Below are 6,400 nucleotides of genomic sequence, written 5' to 3'. Positions count from 1 at the left end.
AAGATCTGTAGCTCGGGTGCTCCTTGCTGTGGTTCTGTTCGCCGAGCTGGAAGTTTTTGTTGCAAACGTTTCGTCCCCTGTCTAGGTGACATCCTCAGTGCTTGGGAGCCTCCTGTGAAGCGCTTCTGTGGTGTTTCCTCCGGCATTTATTCCTCGAAGCATGGCACTCATCCACAAACTCCATCAACAAACACATAGACCTGGACCCAATATACCGGCCACTACAGCGGACAGCTGAAACTGACAACCGGAAGCGGCAGGGGACGAAACGTTTGCAACAAAAACTTCCAGCTGGGCGAACAGAGCCACAGCATCATTTGACTATGTCATAAGGCACAACTGCTGTTTGCAAGAGGTTGCTTTCTGTTGAGAATGAAGTAGTCAAATCTCTCATTAACCTTGTTCTTAAGTCTCACCCCGTTTGAAGTTTCCCTGATACTTCACAGGTGCAACATTACATCCAATTATTTCCTCTCTAGCTGTCCCTATTTATATTAAAAAACATATTTAGGGATTAAAAATGAAAGATGTCTACAAATAGTTTAGGGTTCTTCAATCATTCTAACACCAGAAGAAACAGCTCCAGCCTGTCCAGCCTCAGAAGTAATTTCTTCATTCCAGGTACAAATCTAATAACTGTCTCTAATTAATTTACTTCCATCCTTAAATAAGAAGCCCAGAACTACATATTTAAGATATGCCCTCACTAATGTTGTGTATAATGGAAACAGAACATTCTTATTTTTGTGATCAATTCCTTTTGTAATAAAGGATTCAATGCAATCAGCCTTCTTAATTATTCAATGTACCTTTATACGTAAGAATAGGCATATCATAGGGATACCTAGATCACCTGCACCTTGGAATTCTGCAGTCATTCACCATTTAACTAAGTCTCTGCCTTTTCTGCTAAAGTGAACAATTTCATATTTCCTCACATTAAACGCCATCTGCCAGTTTTTTTCCTGTTCACTGAAGGCATTATTCAGACAACCTATTTCAACCTCTGCAACATCACCACCCATGTTTCAGTTCATTTGCTCCAGAAACCCTCACTTATACCTTTGGTTAAATGAACTCCATCTTCTATCTTTCATGAATCTGAGATCGTCCAAAGCTCTGTATCCTTACTCACCCATTCACTCATTACCTGTGTTCTCAATGATCCACAGTGGCTTCCCATTCCCAACTGTGGGTTCAAATTCTAATTGGCGTATTCAAGTTCCCCCATGACTTCAAGATCACAGAATGATTACAGCACTGATAGAGGCCATTCAGTCTGTAATGTTTGCACTATCACCAATAAGGGCAATTCAAGCAGTGTCATTCCCCTGATCTCTATCTGTAACCCTTTTCAGATTACAACACAATTCACTCTGGACTGTCTTGATTGAACATAATGCCATTGTACTTTCAGGTATACATTCCAATCCTATCTACTGACTGTGTAAATAGATTTTTCCTCATGTTGCCACTGTTTGTTTTCCTAATTACCTTAAATCTGTACTTTGTGTACTTGATAATTTCACCAGTGGAATGATTTTTTTCCCTTTCTACTCTGTCTGGATCTCTCATGATGTTAAATAACTCTTTCAAATTTCTCAAATTTCCTCTTCTACGAAGAAACCTGCTCCAACATCAACAACTTATCAAGGTAACTGAAATTTCTCAATCCTGGGATAATCCAACAACTAACAAATCAGATCAAAACCTATATCAATTGGAGTGCAGCATTTCAAATAGGCAGCTCACCACCATCTTCTCACAGGCAATCTGGGACAAGCAATAAATGCTGGCCCATGCAGTGATACTCATAATCGTGAAAGAATAAATAAAACTTCTGCCACTTCCAGTTATGAATGGTGCTGAACAGTTAAACAGCTAACAGAAAAGAAGGCTCCACAGATGTCACCAGCCTCGATGATGAGAGAGCTAGCATATTAGTACAAACCATAAGGCTGAAATGCTTGGATAATCCATTTTGGCCTCCTCCTGTGGTTCCCCAGCATTTCAGATGCCAGTTTTCAACCACATTGATTCACTCAGTGACAGCAAGAAATACTTACAGGCACAGGATTCCACAAAGTCGATGGACCTTATGACATTCTGGCAAGAAGTCTGAAGATTTGTGTTCCAAAACTAACCATGTCCTTAGACAGCTGTTCAGATCCGCTATGAGGCTGACATCTATCTGACAGTGTGAAAAACATGTCCTGGGCAAGACAAATTCAGCCTGAGTCAAGTACCACTTTCTCAGTGCATTCTCAATAGTCAGTATGGTGGTGGATGAGGTCACTGTCAGTGCTATACTTGCCAAGGAATAACCTGCTGACTGACGTGAGTTGGTATTTCATCAGGTTCTCTCAGGGCCACATTATCCAAATATTTACAAAAGAACTGTACACAGGAAGTGAGGTGATGTCTTTGACATAAAAACCGTATTTAGTTGAGTATCAAGGAGCCTGAGCAAATCTGGAATGAACAGGAATCAGGGGAAAAGCTCTTCACTGGTTAGTGTCGTTTCTGCTACAAAAGAACATGGTTATGCCTGTTGGAGGTCAGCCATCTCAGCTCCAGGTCATTTCCACAGGAGGTCCTCAGGGTAATGTCCTCAAACTAACCATTTTCAGCTGCATCATGAATGTTGTTCCCAACATCGGAACATCAAAAGCTGGGCTGTTTAATGAAGGTTGCACAAAGTTCAGCGCCACAGATACAGAAGTAGCCCCTATTCGAATGCTGTAATGATATCCTGAATGATCTCCAGACTTTAGCTTTTAATGCAGCAAAGTATACTTTATGTCACACATTGTCAGACAAAGACCATCTCTACCAAGAGAGAATCCAACCATCGTTCCTTGAGGTTCAATGTCATTAACATCACTGAACCTCCCACTATCAACATCCTAAGGTTTACCATTAAGCAGCAATGGAGTGGAACAATCGTATAAATACTAGAGCAAAGACAGCAGGTCAGAGGCTCGGAATCCTGTGTTGCATAACTTATATTCTGACTCCCCTGTGCCTTCCAAAATGCAGTTCAGGAATATGATGGAATGCTGTCCACCTTGTCCAGATGACAGCAACTCCAACAATATTCACGAAGCTTAAAGCTCACTTACTTGACACCCTATCCATTAGATTTAATATTTATTTTCTTCACCATTAACACACAACGGCTGCTGTAGTAAAATGTACAAGATACATTGCAGTAATTCCCCCTCCAACAGCACCTTCCAAACCTGTGACCATCTAGAAGGAGAAGAGCAGCAGATGTTTGTGAACACCACCATCTGGAAGTTCCCCTTCAAGTGACACATTGTCCTAGCTTGGAACGAGATGTTTGCTTCACTCTTGAACCTGCTTCCTAGCAGCACTATGAGTATGCTCACACCTCATGAACTCAGCAGTTCAAGCAGCAGCTCCTCACTGTCTGCTCCAGTGCAATTACTGCCAACTTCACCAACTCGGGTATGTCCTTTTAAAGTTCTACACTACTTACTACACACCATTTCCAAGTTTTACCTCATCCAAAAGGTTTGGGGTTATATTAGATTAGATTAGATTACATTACAGCGTGGAAACAGGCCCTTCGGCCCAACAAGTCCACACCGACCCGCCGAAGCGCAACCCACCCATGCCCCTACATTTACCCCTTACCTAACACTACGGGCAATTTAGCATGGCCAATTCACCTGACCTGCACATCTTTGGACTGTGGGAGGAAACCGGAGCACCCGGAGGAAACCCACGCAGACACGGGGAGAACGTGCAAACTCCACACAGTCAGTCGCCTGAGGCAGGAATTGAACCCAGGTCTCAGGTGCTGTGAGGCAGCAGTGCTAACCACTGTTCCACTGTGCCGCCCATATCTGGTACACCAATGTATAAGTCATCAATACATATCAGAAAGGCCAACGGTCCCTCACCAATGCCTGAGGATTGTGCCACCCATGCAACTACAAACTTTCATCCAGTCTGAAAACAACCAGAAACCATTGCTCTCAGTTTCATGTCACTCAGCCAGTTTCATGTTAAGTTTGCTACTGTCTCTCTTATTCCATGTTTTGTGCACAAGTGTGTACTGTATCAAATGCATTCTAGAAATCCATGTATATCATGTTAAACACATTATTCCATTAACATATGAACATACATAAAGGGAGCTGGAGTAGGCTATTCAAACACTTGAACTGCTCTGATATTTAAGAAGATTTAATGTTAATTCCAAATTCACATTTCTACCTATCCTTGAAGATCTTTTGTCACCACGCTTACCAAGAATCTGTTCACTTCTACATTAAAATATTCAATATCTCTGCTTCCTCCACCTTTTCAGTAACAACGTTCCAAGGATGCTCAAAACTTTCAGAGAAAATAAATGCATTATATCTGTTAATGCATTAAAATAACTAAAGAGAGTCAGTTAAACATAATTTGCCATTAACAATTTTGTGCTAACCTTCCTTAATTAACCCATACTTGACCAAGTGACAATTTTGTTTCAAATTATCATATCGGGATGCTACCCCACCACTGAGCTTAAACTGACTGACCTGTGTTGCTGGGCTTCTCTTTACATTTTCTTTTTGAACAGAAGTGTAACATTTTCAATTCCCCATTTCTTTGCCACCATTCAAGTGTACCGAAGATTAGAGAATTATGACCGCCGTCTCCACATTTTCTAATCTCACTTGCTTCAGTATTCTTGGATACAAGCCTTCTGATTTTGGTGCTGTATCAACTTTAAGTACAAACAGCCTATTCCAAACCTCCTCCTTATCTATTTTAAACTCAAGAGCTGGAGTGAGCTGAGGAGAAACTTCTTTACTCAGAGAGCTGTTTGGATTTGGAATGCACTGCCAGGGAGAGTGGTGAAGGTGGATTGCACAGAAGGCTTCAAGACAGAGCTGGAAAGGGCTGGAGAATGGGACTACCAGGGTAGCTGCTGTGGCCTCCTTCTGTACTGCAAAATTCTACAATTCTACAACTGTTGAACTATCTTCTCTTTCACCACAACATGGGAAGCATCGGAATATGGATAGGTTGGTGGAATTAGCAGACACATAGCAGATAGTTTATTTGTTTCCCTTGGTAAATGCAGATATAAAATATATATTTAGTACCTCAGTCTTACCCCTTAATTCTATGGGTACATCACTCTTTCGGTCCCTAATAAGCCCCACCCCTTCCTTAATCACCTTTTCACTATTTATATGTCTATAGAAGACTTTTAGTTTTCTTTTATAGCTGTTTTTAACTTTGCGAACATTGAATACACTGTTCCTTGAGACACTGCAATATCAAGTCAATGCATAGAGTGGTCCATCTTCCTGCCCCAAAAGTGAATTTAATATATGGAACCCAGATAAGGGACATATCAGATGTTAAACTGACAACTACCATGTTGTGAGCCAAAAGATCGAGAAGTGATAAAAAAAATGGAATGTTTCACAAACCTGCCTGTCATCTTTGCACAGGGACCATGCTGTTCTGTTCTTTATTGTTCCAAGTTTAGTATATGTGCTCACTTCGGCAGCACATAAACTAAAATTTGAATGATACAGAGAAGATTAGCATGGATTCCCTCTTATATTTGCAGCTAGTTTCTTTCTTCTCTCTTGTTCCTCTTATACAAGGTAGGACTGATAAATTAAACTGCATTCATTTCAGTGCAAGAGGCCTAACAGGTAAGGCAGATGAACTCAGGGCATGGTTGGGAGCATGGGACTGGGAGATCAGCGCAATTACAGAGAAGTGACTCAGGGATGGACAGAACGGGCAGCTTAAATGTTCCCACTAGATGCTATAGAAGGATTGAAAGGGGAGCAAGAGAGGATGGCAGAGGTGTTTTTGATTTGGGATAACCTGACGGCTGTACTTAGGGAGGATATTCCTGGGAATACATCCAGGGAAGTTATTTGGGGGTGGAGCTGAGAAATAACAAAGAGATGATCACCTGATTAGGATTATACTATTGACCTCCCCAATGATCAGTGGGAAATTGAGAAACAAATTTGTAAGGAGATCTCAATTATCTGTAAGAATAATGGGGTGGTAATGGTAGGGGATGTTGACTTTGCAAACATAGACTGGGCCTGTCATTTTGTTAAGGGCTTGGTTGTAAAATAATTTGTTGTGTGTATAAGAAAATTTTCTGATTCAGTTTGTGGATATATCTACTAGAGAAGGAGCAAAATATCACCTACTCTTGGGAGATATGGGCGATATGGTTAGTAAGTTTGCAGATGATACCAAAATTGAAAGTGTAGTGGACAATGAAGGAGGTTACCCCAGAGTACAATGGGATCTTGATCAAATGGGCCAATGGACTGAGGAGTGGTAGATGGAGTTCAATTTAGGTAAATGTGAGATACTACATTTTGGAAAGGCAAATCAG

General features: G+C 41.2%; 1 non-coding gene and 1 pseudogene across 1 annotated transcript; both read right to left on the bottom strand.

The window, feature by feature from the left end:
* Positions 1-5,270: 5,270 nt before the first annotated feature.
* LOC122558138 lies at positions 5,271-5,434 on the bottom strand (annotated as a pseudogene).
* A 1-nt stretch (position 5,435) lies between these two features.
* On the bottom strand, positions 5,436-5,542 carry LOC122558144. The gene has a single exon (XR_006314045.1). It is a non-coding gene; the product is annotated as a U6 spliceosomal RNA (small nuclear RNA).
* Positions 5,543-6,400: the final 858 nt, after the last annotated feature.

The sequence above is a fragment of the Chiloscyllium plagiosum genome, chromosome 16 (genome assembly GCF_004010195.1).
Source record: "Chiloscyllium plagiosum isolate BGI_BamShark_2017 chromosome 16, ASM401019v2, whole genome shotgun sequence".
In the NCBI taxonomy this organism is placed as follows: domain Eukaryota; kingdom Metazoa; phylum Chordata; class Chondrichthyes; order Orectolobiformes; family Hemiscylliidae; genus Chiloscyllium; species Chiloscyllium plagiosum.
This window is presented reverse-complemented; position numbering and strand designations above follow the sequence as displayed.